Below are 19,482 nucleotides of genomic sequence, written 5' to 3' on the forward strand. Positions count from 1 at the left end.
TCTGTCATGGTAAGCGCTCAACAAAGCACCATAATAGTGGCCATTGTATGGATACAAATACATTACACCTGCTGTCCATTGGCCAACTGGAAGTACCTGCATATCACACTATAAAACACACCCCATTTCAGACCATGATCCTTTGCCTTCCACTGCACCATGACAAAAAATCCACGTTTCACAGAGACAGTTGTCATTCATGGTGGATGAAATCATTAAAGTAGAGCCACAATTGTTAGGAGCCCAATTTCAAAATACAGCTTTCAGTCAGAAAAGGCGAATGTGGACAAGAATAGTTGAAAGGTGAATGCTGTAGTTGACAACCTGCGCACACAGGAGGAAATTAATAAGAGGTGGAACGACCTGAGGGTGAGAGTACGTTACCTGAACTCCAAGCGTCACCTGCAGGCCCAGAAGACTGGTAGTGTTTCTCCCAGCCCTCCATTACATCTATTTCCGTGGAAAAAGAAGGTTTTGCAGATCCTGCATATTAAAGGCTTGATAGGAATACCTGGTGGAGTGGAGTCTGGAAAGTTGCAACTCACTAACTGTCACTATACCTCAATACCCTCTTTGTGTACTGCGATTTAGGATTGTCTGTGAGAATGTTTTGTGTTGAATATAAGATTACAGGTGTCAATCTCCATTAAATGGGCAATGATGGTATGCTGCCTGTAAGTGTTACAAGTATAACTAAGACAGTACCCATATGTGTGTTTTTTGCAAATGCATGGCTAATTTCAAGTGCATATTGTCAACAGGAATCTTCCACCAACCATTTTGCTAGTGTTGGCAAGTTTATTTTCAAATGACTACAACTAACATGATGCCCTGTTTCTGTTATTCAAAAGAAATTTGCTATGTGATTTTGCTCATTGTCTCTTGTCTAATATATTCAAACTGAATGTTAATAATCATGTACTGGGCAATCTCTATACAATGCTCTCATCTGAGAAATGTCTGATTTGTTTCCTGTATGTTGTCCTGTTTTCCTAAACTGATTGAAATGATGGCATGCGTACTATACCAATTGTGTTGAGCCACATATTGCAAGGCACTTGTTTTACTCTGGTGATTAAAACTGGCAGCTGAAATATTGACTCTGTACTGCTGACATTATGACTAATGCTAAACATCCAACCACATTTTGTAATTGTCTGTTTTGGACTCAGCTAGGCCTTGTAATGGTCAAATACACATGTTACCTTGCCACTGTGTTGGGCTGAATGTTTGGCAGATGTCAGGCATACTTCATCATACAAACTTTTACTTCTCAGGGCATCTTATAACCTGCTCATTCGAAGTATATCTGCTTGGAATGTCAAAATGTCTGGTTAATATGTTAATTACCACAAAAACCTATCACGATACTGATCTCTAAATTTTTGTTTTTTCTAGGTTACTACTTTCTTTGCTGCTAGATATTTGGATGTATATTCAATACTTTCACTAATAACAATGTGCTCCATTTTTCAACAGGTCTATCTGCCAGAACACATGGCCAGAGCTCTGCCATTGAGGAGACCACCACTCCACTCAAGGAGCAAGCCTTCAGTGATGACAATACTCCTGGTGATCTGGGTGATGGTGCTGGTCCTTCTGGTCAGCATGGGGAGACACTACAGTGAGACTCACTCTGCCCACATTGACACCTCCCATCCCAGCTGCAACACCTCAACCCACAGAAGTCCGCACACACTGTGTACCAAGCACAATAATACCTATTGTGTGCCTACCAGTTCAGGACATTGTTGAGAGAACCACACCAACAGATACAGAACAGACAGTATCCAGTGAGAGAGGGCACCCTGGGCCAAGGGGACTGTCTCGTAGGGGTCAGGCAAGGCATTCTGTTGGCCAGTAGAGTGAGGCCATTGGGGGTCACTGACACCCAGGTCACCATCCACCAAGTTTTAGGAGTCTTTCAGGAGTACTAAAGTGTGATGGGCCTGGTAGTCACCGAAATCCGGGAGATTAAACAGTTGCAGAGAGGCCTAAACCATCAGATGGAGAACCATAATTCCAACATGGGCTCCCTTATTGTGGTGCTGCAGGACATTTACACCCATCTGTGCAGTGCTTTCCCAGCACCATCTATCTCTTCCTGTGGTCCAATGTCAGGCCCTGCCACAGCCACAGGAAGGTAGGCCTTGCCAGAGGAAGACCCACCTGCAGTCACCCCAGACTCTGCAAATGTAGATCCACCCCCCCCCCACCCCCCGCAGGAGGAGGTGCCCACACAGTTCATCAGAAGTGGAGGATGGCAAGACCTCAATCTTCACCAGCAAGAAACGTCACACCAAATTTCCTCCAGTGTGTGCCCACCATTCACTCTGGACGATCTCTGGATACATTGCCCTTTCGGATGGCATTTGTATTTTGGACATTGGACTCCAAAGAATTTTACCTTTTCAACTATGGGTAGATTCACCATGACTGACTTCCTCACTTTTTGATTTGATTTTTCTTTTTCAGCCTGTTTAATTTCTTCTTGTTTATTTCAATAAATTCAAAAACTTCTAGACTGGTGTTGTATATCTCAACTCTATCAATGCATTTGTTTCCTTTCATCATAACATTAACATGACAAAAATCAAATGATTGTGTAAACAGACATAATTTGCATGTAGGTAATGTTTTCCTCAAGTTCCCAAACATGACTAAAAAAATTATACCATTCAATCATCTACTACTATGTTTATTACATTTGACCAATACTTTACTGTCAACATTTTTACAAAAATAACATTGCATACATTACACTAATATTCAGTGCCAGATTTCACATTTCCAGTTCCAGACCTTGCCAACACAGAAGAAGGGGATATATAAAAAACAATCAGATTGAATAGGCAAAATATCATTGACCCGTCATCCGCTGGAGCCAGATTTTCTGGCTCACATAAGGAATCCCACATAAATAACACCAATAGTCAAAAATATGGCAGTACTACAATTTTGTAGACACAGGGTCATTCCAATCCACTGTTCCAATATCTGGTGGAATGTTACAACCTGTTTCCTACAATGATGAGACACATCAACTGTTACATACACGTTACACACAATGATGATTTAGCCAACGTGAAAGGAAGAGTAGCATGATTTGGTTCCAATACCAAATTTGATTTGAGGTCATAATGGCATACATATTGCCTAAGTGTCAACAAACTACAGAGAATAAGTCCAATGTAATCTTCAAATCTTCCATTCAATCACAGTGGAAGTTGCTTTGGTACAAGATTTGTACACCCAAAGTCTGTGCCTGTATTTCCCAGGATCAACTCATGTTCCCTTTGTACTTTGAAACAGCACCATATACCTGGAAATGTCACAACTCTGAAATGTCCAAAAGATGACATGGTGAAGAAACATAAAACAGATAAAAATAAGAAGATTACCAGTCAAACATAACAGAATAGACACATTACAAAATCTACTTTTGGAGGACACAATTTTACAGAAATCAGAGTTAAAGAATGTAACTGAACACAGTAGGCAATGATTCAAACTTTGTTCAACAATCACCTTCACATCAATATTTACTTTAAAAGTGAAGGTCATAAAATGTAAAGCAATACTGACACTCATGAGAAGAAGTTGTTGATGAGAGCTTGACGCAAATCAACTCCTTCCTCATCACCACTATTAGCCTCAATTGGCATTTCAGGATCCTTACCCGGTGGCTCTTTATGCTCTCCTTCCTCAGTGATGTAGGGGATGTTCTGTTGCTGGGCGATGTTGTGGAGCACGCAGCAGGCCACAGTGATTTGACACACCTTCTCAGGTGAGTAGAGGAGGCTTCACCAGTTTTGTCCGGACATTTAAATCTGGCATTCAGGAGCCCGAAAGCCTGCTCCACTTGCCACTGTGTTCTTCCATGGACCTCATTGAAGTGAACTTCCACCGGTGTTGTTGGATTCCTCAGCTGTACCAACAATCATGGTTATTTGGGATAAGCTGAGTATCCTAGCTAGAAGACAAACATAAGTTCCACATGATGTTACACTTGTTTGCATCATCCTACTTGACATTACATATGCAAACTTATGACGTATTATGCATACCAACAAACCAGATCCTCTCCAATAAAAGTTGTGACATGAGCAGGGGTATGGTGCTGTTTTGCTGTACAAATGAATCATGGGCTGATCCAGGAAACCGAGCACTGACATTTGAGATACACAAATCTGGTAAGCAGTCAACTTGCACATTGATAGAATGGAAGTTCTTCCTATTCTGGTAAACTTGTTCCCCGCCGTGTCGTGGTACTAAGGCAATATGGGTGCCATCAATGGCTCCAACCACATGTGGTTTGTGACCAAATCCGTAGAAATCCCTCTTCACATTGGCTAAATCCTCACATCGTAGGGACTGGATGTAGGTGTGGATGTGTCTCAACACTGAAGAAAGCACTTCTTTTAGCACACCACTGACACTTGGTTGTGACATACTACCAGAAATTGCCACAGGGTATTGGAAGGAACCCGTAGCTACAAAATGAAGTACTGCCATTAGTTTGACAATTGGTGGTGTACATATGGGATTAGTGTTATGAGGAAGGAGCTCTGGCTCCAGCTGATGACATAAATCCAGTATTGTTTGCATATTCAACCTGAACATCTTGAATACATCCCTTTCTTCCATGGTGGCAAAGTCTGGAAATGGCCAGCACACCAGAGGCTGTCGTCTTTCAACTCTCCCAGGATTCCTATGCATGAAGGATAAAATATTTGAATATTAGTAACATTTTCCACAGCAACATATGGGAAGAGTAACACAAAATTAAGGTGCTTATACAGACATGCATATATTTTAATACATATTTTCAACAGAGAAATTGCCTTATGTCATTAATCCATGACTGAAGACTATTGTGGGCTTGATATATGTATTAATACAAATGTGCAAATAATACGTCACAAATGTGTAATATACACATTCTTTTTATTTCCAAATCGCTTATCACACAATATACCGTCTACGTAGGTGTACTCAACACGGCGAAAACTTTGCGTTTCAGCACAGTAACACTATACACATAAATGTTTAGTTTCAAATATCAACAGTCCATGGATTGCTGTATATATTAACAAACTAGCCCCCATTTGGAGTGGTGGTGACACACTTAACAGTTTCTAACAGTATTTGGAACATTTCCCTGTATTGGCAGCTCTATGGTTCATTAGAGGAACAGGTAAAGTTCTTGCACACATATGATTATCTGCCTAACTGCCTCATGTCCATTTCCACAGACTACAATGTGCCTCCGAGTTCCAGAGTGAAGTGTACTAATTAATGTCATATTATGTGCTCCTTACATTCATGTTAGGGATTGTTGAGCACCATGCATTATCTAATTAATATAATCATTGGGATGTGTAATGTGTATAAAGCCCTAGTTTGTACTTGGTGTGTGTATATAAACATCTATGCATGTATACCTCTGATGGTACCTGTAATATTTACACAACCCACATAATGCTAAAGGTTAAAAGCAATCTATACCCTTTACAGCATGAGCTGTGTGTGTATTATGTCAAAGGCTAATGAGGATGATGTTAGTTATGTGTATAGTCTCACATTTCATCAGCCTAGATCAGGGCTCTCCAAACAGTTGTCAGGGAGCTATCAGTAACTCACAGACCCATTCAGAGTGGCATACAGTCTTGAGGTAACTTATTGGATGGCCGCAAGCTTAACATTCTAAATGTTAACTATTAGAAAGGTTCTGTTCATGTGACATCATTATACACAGCCTGCAGATAGCAAAGCTGAGTCTCTGTTGCAATACAACTGATGCACTGAGTTACATCCCTATTGAACTTTAGATACTTGGCTGATCACAGACTGAGTTGTGACCAACAATACTATCCCTGATAGCTTTCACATGGACTACATTTGGAATAACTCATAATCAGACCCTTCGTTATATATTGTGCCATGGTGTACAGCAGTAACTTCATGGTATACAGCTGTATATAGCAATGACAAGGCAGTAGGGCCATATGTATCAACACATTTCCCCATAGAAACAGAATGGGCAAAACCCTTTGATACATCTGGCCCTGAATTGGCTCATGGCTGTCTTTCCAAAACATAAAAAGCATCCCTATAGTTTTAAGCACAATTTGGCTGCGTTTTAGTTTAGTGCCTTAGATATAGGTAAGTAGTAAGTTTTATTGTTGTTTCGTGCCTATATCTGCTTTATTAAAGTGGTTATAGGTAGTGAAACTTATTCATACTTTTATAAATCTGTGGTTATAGTTAGGGTGACCAGATATAGAGATTTTTTTCAACTTTTGACCCTTAAAAATTTTGCACCCATTTGACATATGTCAGCGAGACCATGCAGACCTGCTGCCCCCATTTTATTCTTGGGGTCCTGAAATTTAGCAGTGTTTCGTCACAGGGTGCAAAGAAAAATAGGAGGTTCCAAAATGGGCTTGAAATCCAATGCACTTTCCATAGACATTTGTATTTCCCGTAGCGAGAAAACCGGCAGCTGGATTTTTTTGAAAATTGGCAGTATTACATAGCAGGGCGTGCCATTGATTCTGTGGGGGTAGTACAGCTAAGTTAAGTAAGCAAATGTTAAGTTATATGCACAACTTTGGTACATAGTGATGACAAGGGATTATCTGATTGACTAATGGGTACTTTTCCAAAACCTGGAGGAAGCCATGTTGTTTTATGCAGCAGTTTGAGTGTGTTTTGCAATACACCGTGCCAAGGTCTTTCAAAAGAAGTTAAGCCTTCTACTTGTAATTATAATTAGGTTAGTATTGTAGTGGTGTATACGGAATAATGTTTGGAAATGCATAAATGTACATTAGCATTGGTCTCTAGAGGTACAGCTGTACCGGAGAAGTATTTTAAAACCAATAACCCTTATATTTTCACATTTACTCATCCCCCTGTAAGGTTGGTTCTAAAAAGAGCATCTTAGCACAAATGTCTACTTTGGATTTAGATATGTTTCAGCAGGAGTCGGCGGATGTTATCAATGCAGACATTATTACCACTTGTGGTAAAATGTATACCATCTTCACAATATAGGTAAGGTTTTGAAAACATAATGTTGAGGTGATATATGGAAGAAATGGTGTGAACACTCAGAAAGGGAGACGCTGTTTTGTTGATATGTCTGTGCGTTTTTCAAACTTTCTTGCATTTGCTATTGAGCACTTCCTTTGGCAAATATTTGAATACGCAAAATGAGTGTGAGGAAATAGAGTCATTAAAAATTTGAAAGTAGCTTTCATCTCTATTTCAATTTGTACACTAGTGAGCTGACCAATATCATTGCCTCCGCAATGAATAATTATAAAATGGGGATGCTGGCAAGATAAAATGAGAGGTAGGATGTTATTCCACCTTAAACTTCTTACAGCTACCCATGTGATCTCAACATTTGCCATCCCAAAATTATGTTAAATTCCTCACTTCTTGGCATACCCCCTCTGAAAAAAGAGATAACTTTGTCCAATTAGCCACACATCAAACATCTTTTTTCAAGACTACCTAAAACCTTCAAGAAACACAGACTGAATGTAGTAAAGTTAAACATGGATGTATTGGTCTACAGCACTACCCAATTACATTGTATGTAACATATTGTACTTATGAAAGATTGACTATATGTAAAATTGGTCTGCTAACATGGCTCAAACACTACTAGTCAAGCATATTGAATCCCAAAAAGACTAAACTGCATACTTTAAAATGAGTAGAGTGTTACTACAGCTATTTCAGTGAAATGTAAGGTCATATAGCAAGGTAAACCAATAGAGTATAGTATTACAAGAGTAACCCACCATTTATCTCTGATATATTTAGTGATTTGTTTAAAACACATGTGAAAGACAGACTAACTTTAATTACATAGGAATATTAACCAATAGTATGGTTTGTTATAAATACCATTTTGATATAACACAGATTGCTATTGCACCACAATTACCATTAGGCTACACACATTGCCCAATACTACTAGACTTATGCAAACAATATTTACATTAGTTGAATTGCTGCAACTGTAGTTCAAGTAAAGCGTGGAGATAAACCTATTTATTTGATGATGTTGTATTGTTAGGAAAAGAATAACACCATCTACTTATATTAAAGGTAAATACAAATAAAGTGGCATAATATTTTTAAAACAAAACTTGTTAGATGTACAGTTAATATGTGAGTTATACCTCTCTGTAATTATTAAAAATAGTACTATTGCTTTTTTTCTATTTCTATATACAGGTATAGCTACAGTTACCACGATGCCTTCCAAATATTACCAGAAAATAATAAAAAAGAAAACATACTCTAAATACATCAGAGATAAAGTGCCCACACCTACAAGAGGACAACTGGACGTTCAAAAAAGGAAAACGGTAAGAGTGTTAGTGCATGTTTGCAAAGTGAAACAAGCATTGGCATAGCCAATAGGTCTCACCTTTGGGACCTTAAAAGTGTTTAGTTATCCAGCACAATATCCGGCATCAAGTATTGCATGGCTAAACATTTATAAGGTCCTAAAGGCGAGACCTATTGGCTATGCCAATGGTTGTTTTAGAATTGTAGTGATAAGGTCCAAGTGATCCTGTGCTTATTGTAATGAAATGCTTGTAACTCTGCCTCTCCTGGGAAAACCGAAATTGAAACTGTTGAGCTGCATCCTTTTCAATAGTTTTCTTTTTCATTGGACCTTACAAAAATAAGTAAAAGTAAGAGGAATTAATGAGGCGCATTCCTGACACTTAAACCGTTCCAAAGGCCAGTTAGGGCAAATCTTAGTTTCCATTCATTGTCTCATAGACTTGCACCTCTCCAAAGCTCGATTTGGTTGTGTCTGTCATACTTATTTTACCCAGTGACCCAGGTTGGAAGTGCTTGGCCTGAGAAACCATCCTGGACTATCACAGATACACACTGCAAGTGCCACTACTATCCCTCTCTACACATATGAGCTGCACTTGTTCTGTGAAGGACCCACCTACCCCATTTGTATCACTGTATTTAACACAAAAATATTATCCAATAAAATGTACAGTGTGTGTTGCAATGGCGTAGCAAGGGTGACATTGATCCCAGTGCAAATTAGGAAAATGGACCATCCTTCCACTGTTCGGTAGTAGAACTAGCTATAACCAGGATGCAGTGGCACTCCGAGCCATTGTGCCACTGCCCCTGCTGCACCACGGATAGTTACTCTCTTGTAGTGCTGCGCTTGTGCAGTTTCGCGTGGTAGAAGTCTGCATGCTCGTCTTTACAATGGATGCCGTTTTGCACCTGCAGCGACTTCGTCGCGAGGCGAGATGCAGTCTTGATGATGGGGCGCTGGCAGGTGTGGTGCGAGGACCCCTCTTTAACTGCAGGACCGGTGCTACCGGTTCTGCAGGCCTGCTGACTGGAAAGTTGGGGAACGAGTCTGGGAGCCAATGCCGAGCGCTCAAGGTTAACCCGAGGCAAAAAGACAAAGGGGGAAAATGGCGAGGAAAACAAAGGCTCTGTTTTTATTCTACAGGTGGGCGCCCCCGGGGGACAGTTTAGGGGTAGGGGCGAGGCTACGGGCTCAGTTTTGAAAGGAGGCCTAATAGCATTGATGGTTATTTTGTTTTAACGCATCATACATAGGTTAGCGGCTGGGAAGTGAGCTTTGTCCTCCCTCGTGTTGAAGTGCGAAGTGAAACAAGAAGCCTGCGTTGCTGGGCCGTAGTTTGATTTCTGGCAGCGCTCTGGGCTTTCCTTTAAATGGATTACTTGTTACCCTGCAGCCTGGTAATTGTGTGTGGGGTCATTATTGCCAGCTTCAAAATGAAATAAAGCTATAGGACCTTGCAGGCCTTATCTAACAATCCAAACGTAGCTTATTAAAAAAGACTGTCGCTCTAAAAACATGCACGCACGTGGTGCACGTGCGCGCGCCACAGCGAGCGATCTGTTTTCAATTATCGCGCCCATGTCTGGGCACGATAATTGAAAACAGATGTGGCCTGTGCGGGTAACCACAAACAATAGGCCGTGGGCGGAGCAAAGGCGGGACATGCACCCGCCTTTGCCCAATTGCGTGCTGTCTTTCTTAGGGAGAAAAACAAAAGCACACGCACGAGCGTGTGGTGAGCTTTCTGAAGCCCATTACTAAAAGTCGAGCAAGCAGCGCATGCGCGCTGCTCTAGGCTTGACCTAAAAAGGAGTTTGCACTGATAATGTACTTTGGCATGCAAAAAGAAAACCCACAAAGGCTAATATGTCTAGAGAACACACCTACAAAAACAAACAGGTGAACTGTTCTCTGTTGTGCACTTGTACAAGTAGGGAGACTATTAGAAACATATGCAAACAATTTAAAAACAGGAGCTCTTGGTAATTTACTAAAACCATTTCCCACTTTCCAAAAAACAATACTGCAAAACTGAAACATAAACAATATATTCACTTGATTGTGGAAAAAGCCTTGCTTTGTAAAGAAAATTATTTATTTTAACAATGAATTGCATGAAAACACTGACACGTTTAATTTAAACATATGAATTATATAACTTAAGAAAAAACACATTGAATCAGTTACATTTCTCTAATATATTTGGAAGCTGGTGGAGACATACGTCCAGTACTGAAAAATACTTTCAGGCAGAATGTTACCATACATAGACTAATTGGATCCTATTTGATAAATACACTGTAAACCTGGGACGGTCCCATCAACTACAAAGTATATACAATCAAAATACTTTGGTGGGGAGTCTGAAGATGATGTGTGCCCATATATTGTATACCCAGAAAACACAATGGACAAACTAATTATGGCCTTTCAACAATATGATTTGGATATTTTGCTATTCCACAAAAACATTTCTAAAATTCCGAATAGAGTGTGCATTTACTGTAGGCGCACACATTAAGGAAAGCAAATTAAATATATTGATTTACTACAAAAAAAGGAAAAAGAAGACAAAGTAGCTTGGAGAAAACTTGCTATTTATCTTATTCTGGAAAACAGATACGATGTTTGTTCGGATGAAATTGTATTTTAATATTGTCTAGGGAAACTTGACCATAACTTTATGCTTCCAGGTACCAGAATATCTTTCTCCAGAATTCTTAAATGGCGGCGCACTGCCCAACTACATGGGTCCAATTCACAACTGCACCTGAATTGCATTAAAGCGGCTACTAGACCATGCAGGTTTGATTTGGGCCAAACATTTCTGGGTTCCATAAAGCAACCATTTTGTATAGAATTGCATTCTCCTCCAACTGGGCCCTCTTAGGACCATAACATTTTATGTATTAATTTTATTCCACATCTCTCTTATCAATTTATGCCCTTCATATTTCTCCCACTTACTAATTGCCTTCTGGCACATGTCAGGACCCCTGTCCAATGCAAGCAATCTTTTCCATTCTCCTGGCCGGTTAAAATCTGGGGCCTCAAGAAAATCCACATCAAGCTCTCGTAGCGGGCTTTTTAGGTGAATTTGTCAATTTTAAAACATTCCTGATATTATATTCCTTTGGAATCAAGCCCATAAAATCGTCATCATCAAATAAGCTTTATTCAATTTGTTATAAACCATCAACGCATACAGTAAAAAAATAAAACAATTGCAATCATTAAAAAGAGAAGAAAAGAAAATGCAATTCATACAATGTAAAGTACAATGTTCTTGAAATTTTCGAGCACATATGTGAGGAATGAGGTTAAAAATCTCAATTAATAAAACAAAAACGACACCTCTAATCTTTTTAAGCTACAGCAGTGCAAATTAGATGAAAATCCAGGCATTGGCTTAACAGTTCATATTAGAGTCAAGATAATAGGACGGGTACAAAAATCAAGTTAAAAGGAGACATAAAACCATAGCCAATGTAGATCAATCTACTATTGATACAAACATTTTCCCAGTTCTCAAACTTTGAGGGCAGGACAATATGTTCTTCCTCTCAACTAGGAGATGATTTTCCAACCAAAATAGAATCTTTGATCACTTGAACCAAACATTAGCTAAAAATTGACTTACATAAAAAACTATAACTTCAGAAGTGCCCGTTTTTAAAATTCTGTGTGCAATTTTACAGTGGTTAATCTTCAGGTTCAAACAGACTGGGCGTATCCACTTCCTGCTAGGGCCGTGATAACCTGAGCAGAAGAACAAAACATGTTCCTCTGTCTCGAGTGCTGCCCTGCAAACGGGACACATGTCTGATTTACTCTCTTTTGCCAATTTGCTCATAAACGTTTTTAGCGGAAGGCTATTTGCCGGAATCACACGCACAGACTTTTAGGTAGGGGAGGTGTGATTGTGTCAAGAAATACTTCAATCTTTGGGCGGGACTTAAACCCAAAGAGCTGGTTAGTCAAACGGCCTTAAGATGTCATATTTAGATATTGATGATTACCCGCAACAAGGGCAGTCGTACTCCGCAGAACCTGAGGCAAATAAACAATGCAACAGCTACAATGGCTCAGGGAGAAATGTGCGTAAGAAAAGGGTATTTAACCACCCTGGAAGAGTTTGTCATGACATAACATATGAAAAATTGCAAATATATAAAAGTAAAAAGAAATGAAAAAGTAAAAAAATGCAAATTAATATATAATGGTATCCACAGACAAAAAAATTTCAGAATAAGCTTTTTGTTATTGAAATAGCTTATTATAAAACCTAAGGTGTATCAAAAAAGTAATACAAACATTAAGAAACGGTGCTCATGAAGTTACACATAACAAACAAACAATAGAACAAAGTACAGATTAAACAAAAAACAACAATAGCAGAGGAATAATAATACAACGAATGACTGATATATCACAAGATCAATAATACAATAAATGCGTCCTTCTATTTGCCAAAGAGAACATCGACAGCATTTCGACCGTATAAATTTAAAAGGTTATCGTCAGGGCACAAGGTAAAGATTTTGAAAGCAACCATCAGAAACAATTGGTGACGCAGTGGTTAATGACATAAAAAATCTAAAGAGCCAATTGATTTTAGTGCCTCCACTTAATTTTAGTACTCCAGGGACTGTAATCTCAAGGATTGCCGCAAATTGAATCGTAAATAAGGGATTCAATTCCAAGCAACAATGTTCAAGGCACCGCATCCGAAAACAACAGTGATTCACATTGGAAATTCACTGATTACGATTACAAATTCCGAACAAGTTTGCAGTGCTCTCCATCCACACACGTTTCGACAAACTCTTCTTAGTGTGGTTAAATACCCTATTTTAACCAAATTTCTCTCTGAATCATTGTAGCTGTTGCAGTATTTAGAAATTGGTCATTTATAATAACCCAATATCTAGTTTTGAGTACGATGGCCTCAATCGATATATGGCTCAAGTTAAGGTAGTACAAAAAATACAATTGTTAACATGGAATGTTAGAGGATTGGGGGACCCCCGCAAACGTCGACAGGTTATAGCATACTTGGATCGACAAAAGATCCAAGTGGTGATGCTTCAGGAAACTCACCTTGACACCCGGAAGACTCCCTCCTTTGCTAATAAATGGGCAGGACACAGGGTCTTTTCCTCGTGCTCCTAATATTCCAAAGGGACAGTGATCTTGATAAAGAAAAATACCCCATACACACCATGTGGCATGACACAAGACTATTCAGGAAGATATTGCATTATGTGGGGTAGATTGGGTTCTGAATCAATCACTTTGGTGTGCTGCTACTGGCCTAACATAGATGACCCTGATTTCTATGCCACGCTGTGGGGAAAAATCCTTGAAATAATATGGGGAGGAGATTTCGATACTGCACTGAATCCAGAGAAAGATAGGTCCAACCCCCTTCCGCATCACTATACAAAAACACATAAACTACTGCAAGGCATAATATTAGATAATGGGCTTCTATATGCATGGAGGCATGTACACCCTGAGAAACAGGAGGGCACGCACTTCACTGCTATGCACTCCACATGGGCGAGGCTGGACTATTGAGTGATATCTAGAGAAATGGGGCCATGGATAGATACAGTAAAACAGCTAGCACGAACATATTCGGATCATTCTCCAGTCCGACTGTCTCTATCCTCCCTGGCTTTGGGTACGTCCCATAGGAGATGGAGACTGATGCCACTTACATTGTTAGATATGGCTTTCAGACGGAATTGGGGCAGGAAATCGCAGATTTCTTTCAGTGGAATCTGGGTTCAGTCGCGCGTATCAAGACAGTTTGGGAGGCTTTCAAGGTCACGATTCGCGGCTTCTGCACAGCTAAAAGTTCAGGGGTCCTGTGGGACATCCAACGAACATTACAGCAACTAGAAGTGGAACTGAAAAGATTAGATGGAGAGATGAAAGTTGATACGAATGGAACATCTCAAAAAGAGTATAGAGAAAAGATGTCAGAGAATAAAGATAAAGCAGAAAGAGAGGTCCATTTCAGGGGCAAATATTTTGTGACACGTAGATATGTGCTGGAAAATTTATTCAATGAGGGCAATAGACTCAGAGACCACGAGGATATCCTTAATGCATTCACTTCACATTATGCTACATTATACAGTACTGGATGAGGGCGATTGTTAGATCTGAAAGCCACCTAGATGACGTAGTATTGGAATGGTTATGGACTTCACAGAGGGAGTTTTTGGCAGATCCCCTTGAGGAGGATGAAATCTGGGCTGCAATAATGCAAATGAACTCCAGGAAGGCACCAGGCATGGATGGACGTCCGATAGATTTTTACAAAACGTACATTGACCATCTTATACCCATACTAAAACAAGTCTATGAAGAGGCCCAGGAAACTGGCACTCTTCCTCGCTCAATGAGGGACGCGCTTGTAACATCGCTACCAAAACCTGGGAAACCCACAGATCACTGTGACTCGTACAGACCGTTGTCTCTGATTAATAACTGGGGTGGCATGGTGAGCAAAAGAATGATGGATTTAACCCAGATCTCTTGACTGGGGGTGAATGTTTTGATTTGTTCTGCATTCCGTCCATCAATTGTGTGTCTTTTGCTTTCTCACCCTAAGCGCACCAAGTATGCCCAGACGTGGGTCCTGGGCTCACTGTGCCACTGAAATCAAGCTATCCTGGCTGAAGAGGGGTGAAACACCGAAACCGGTCCTAGGATGCTTGTTTACTTTCCAGTCCAGGGAGGACCTGGCTTGTCAGTTTGGGCTGGACTGTTCCCATGAGGCCCAGGGTCAAGACTGATTTGCATATGGCCAGGTCGAAACTGGGGTGGCATGGTGAGCAAAAGAATGATGGATTTAAACCAGATCTCTTGACTGGGGGTGTATGTTTTGATTTGTTCTGCATTCCGTCCATCAATTGTGTGTCTTTTGCTTTCTCACCCTAAGTACGCCAGGTATGCCCAGACGTGGGTCCTGGGCTCACTGTGCCACTGGAATCAAGCTATCCTGGCTGAAGAGGAGTGAAACCCCGAAACCGGTCCTAGGATGCTTGTTTCCGGTCCAGGGAGGACCTGGCTTGGCAGTTCGGGCTGGACTGTTCCCATGAGGCACAGGGTCAAGACTGATTTGCATATGGCCATGTCTAAACTGGGGTGGCATGGTGAGCAAAAGAATGATGGATTTAACCCATATCTCTTGACTGGGGTCGAATGTTTTGATTTGTTCTGCATTCCGTCCATCAATTGTGTGTCTTTTAATATTAATAATGACACAATAATCCTTGCCAAGGTACTGGCTAACAGACTAAGCCTGCTAATGGAGAAATTATTACTACCTGATCAAGCTGGGTTTATTCTAGGCCTGGGCGAAAATTTCATTCCGTTTGTGGAAATTGCGATAATTTGACATTTTCGCGTTCCGCGGAGAGCGCGAAAATGTCAAAATTTCCGCATTCCGCAGCTTGGCGATAATTTGTTTCTTGCTCGCGCTGTAAAATAATACATTCTCGCACGCGCGCGATCGCCTTACCTGAATCCCTGCATTCGCCGACAAGTTTTCTTGATCCGGTCGCGTTCTCCATGAGATGTTGTATTGTTTTTAGCCATTTGCGCTGTCTCGCGACAGTTCGCGCCCGCAGTGACGTCATGCGTCGCGCGATCATGCACCGCGAGACAACTGAAAACAAGATGGCCGCGCCCGTGAGCAACCACATGGGTAAGTTGGCGAGCCGCAACCATGCAGAAAATCTCGCGAACATGCGGGAAAAAACTTCTGCGTCTTCGCGATATTTCCGCGTGTTTGCGATAATTTTTAACATTTTCGCGATAATTTGCAAAAGTGGATTTCGCAAATTCCGCCCACCCCTAGTTTATTCCAGGGCGAGCAACGTTCCATAACCTGCGCACCTTTTTCTCCATATTGCAAAATGTAGATCCCGAGTTGGCCCTCGTGGCCGTCTTCCTAGATGCCACAAAATCCTTCGATTTGGTAGAATGGGATTATTTGGTTTGACTATTGTAGTGTATGGGACTACCAATAGGATTTCTCTCATGCATTAGCCTGCTATACCACTCCCGACAGCCAGAGTCTTGATTAACGGGCAGCTCACCTCACATTTTTACATCACACGTGGCATGAAACAAGGCTGTCCGCTATCCCCTTTATTTTTTGCCACTAGCAATTGAACCCCTTGCGGCCAAATTGCGCCAACACCATCAGGACAAAGCATTGAGGTGCCAACTGCGACAGATACTCATCTCTCTATACACGGATGATATCACCCTGTACCTCAGGGATCTGAAACAGAACCTAAATCCCATCTTACATGAATTCATTAAATTTGAAGAACTTTCAGGGATCCATAATAATTGGGGGAAGTCGCAAATATTCCCACTTACCTCTACTGCAAAGCAGTTTCCTCTTCACTTCCCAATAGAGTGGTGTAATTCGGAAGTAAAGAATTTGGGAATCCATATCACATCAGATCTCACTGAATTAATACGCCTTAACCACGGTAGGGCCTTAGAGCCTATTACAAACTGCGTAACACGCTGGATCTCACTGCCACTGTTATTGGCGGGCAGAACGTCCTTGATAAAAATGGTAATAGTTACTGTATTTGTTCATTAATATTCCATATCATCCTGGTAGGCATTTTTTTTATGTCTTTGCGTACAGAGTTGATCAGGCTGACTTGGGGAGGCAAACAATCGAGCCTAAAATGAGATACACTCACTACGTCTTACTCCCAGGGGGGATTTGATGCCCCTAGCCTGGAATTGTACTATCACTGCGCTCAGGCCCGCTATGCATACTATTGGTTCCACCCTTCCAAATACATGCCGCAAGTGGCTGTGGAGCAATGGCTTGCGGATCCCATCCCTCTGGAGGGCATGATACTCAGCACTCCTAAACCTCGGGAGGAATAAACTACGACAGTCACATGTACAGTGATAGCGTGGCAGCACATAGCTGATACATTACATGTTCCAGGGATATATTCTCCTCTACTCACATTGGTATACAACCCACACATGCAAGTGCTCCAGGAAACTGCATTAAAAAACGTCAAGAAAAAGACAGATATATCATGTTGGGTAGATCTATATCAAGACGGGAAGTTTCGCACATGTCAGGGTTCACGGTAGGTTTCCTCCTTCCCATCTCACCCTGGCGACTATTTCCCCCTCACAGACTCAACTGAAGACAGTTTATCCCCTTAGCTGGAGTGCTAGCTGGTACAGCAGAAATTGTAACATGGCTGCCAAAATTCCAACACTGCTGCAGCATATTGCTGTTTAGCAGTCTAGTCTCTTGAAATAATGAAGGTCAGGTGAAGTGCGCTTCAACATTCCACAGTGCACTTCACTGAAGAAATTCCTGAGAGAGCATCTGTTCCTGAGGCATCGCAAAAGTTTAGTTAGGGTAGTTGCGTTTAAATATCGGGTTTTAGTTTCGTCTGAATTCTCTTGCACTATAAAATAAGGTCAGTGTATATTTAAAAGAACCAAATGTATTTTTCTGCCTAAGCTGAACATTCAAATAATAGCACTCTTCAAAGAATTCCCCAGTGCTTATATTTGAAAAGACTCTTGTCACATTTGGCTGAGAAAGTTAAAGAGTGGATGAATTAAAGTAACTTAATCATTTTCCTTTTCACTGCGTTTGTTATGCTTGTGTGAAAGAGATTAGTCATACACTTGTCAACAAGGTTAAAAGAGTCAACTAACAGGTAGTTGAAATTGAAATTCGTTTGTGTTAAAGAAATCTACAGCTCCTAAATAAATCAAATAAGATGGCAGCACAAGCTTGCACAGACAAATTAAATTAGCACAGTTGCCTACAATTCATTTAATTAACTACTGAAAAGGAGTTCAAGAGAACCCTATCATTTCTTCTATACTAAAAACTTGTGAAGAGCTCAATTATTAATTCAGAAGAAAAGAAGAATTAAAGCAGGCTAATAAGAATTAAACTGATAAGATAAAGGAGCGTCATACACAGGAAGTACAGTAGATGAAGAGCAGAATAAATATAACCAATTTAAAAAAAAGAATAATAAGCAAACACTTACCACAATCTTTCTTGCATCATAGCCACAAGCCAGAATCTGCAGCAGGACGTTCCTGAAATAGAAAAAGAAAATAAACAAGCTAAGTAAAAACTTCTCGTCTCAACCAGACAAACAACACAAGAAGTAAGAAGAGTAGCAAGCTTCCCAAGTTTCCCTGGAAAGATAAGTTATATAATATAATAAGAGAAATTGGTCACAAGTAAGTGCTGAGTAAATGCTAAAGTTGAATTGTGTACAGGTCTGCAAGAAGTAAGAAGATAAGAAGACCTTGCAGAACAGGCAGAGCGCAGGAAGCTGTCTCTTCTCTGTCCCCAACCCCTTTCCCCCCTTAGAACTTACCTGCGATGGAATGCTAAAAGGCCTAGCAGGGAAGTTTCTGAGAAGGACATTGGAACTAACGTTGTTCTGCTCCTGTGCGGTTCAATAGAGGAAAGACATTGGCCCTGACAGCACATTAGACCAAATGTTTATTAACATAACACACAGCCCTATGGATATATTCTTATATGTAAGATTGAGGCAGGGATTTAAAGAAAATATGCCAACATATCAGTTAGCACCACCGACGTTAACCCTGCTGCAAATGATACTGCAATCTGAAACGTCGGCTCCTGTTGTCTCTGCACTGTACCATAGTGTGCACACAGGTTAGGTAGATAGTCAATGTCCTGTGAGGAACAATTGGACAAGGATCTAGGATATGAAATGACAGATCCACAATGGATGTACTGTTGAACTCAAACAGGGCAAGCATAGGCGAGCAGCTGGTTGCGTATTATTCATTTCAAATTTCTCCACCGCATTTACTATACACCCACTAAAATGTACAAGTTCAAGCTGAGGGACAGTGACAGGTGCGACAGATGTGGGATGGAAGGAGCAGATTTCTTACATTTAGCCCGGAACTGCACTAAAATTATCAAATACTGTCATCAAGTCTTTAAAGCGATGGAGAGAATGACCTCACAAAAGATAGAGCCATCCCCTGCTATAGCCCTGTTGGGATATACTGAGCAAATG

The sequence above is a fragment of the Triturus cristatus genome, chromosome 10 (genome assembly GCF_964204655.1).
Source record: "Triturus cristatus chromosome 10, aTriCri1.1, whole genome shotgun sequence".
NCBI lineage: Eukaryota > Metazoa > Chordata > Amphibia > Caudata > Salamandridae > Triturus > Triturus cristatus.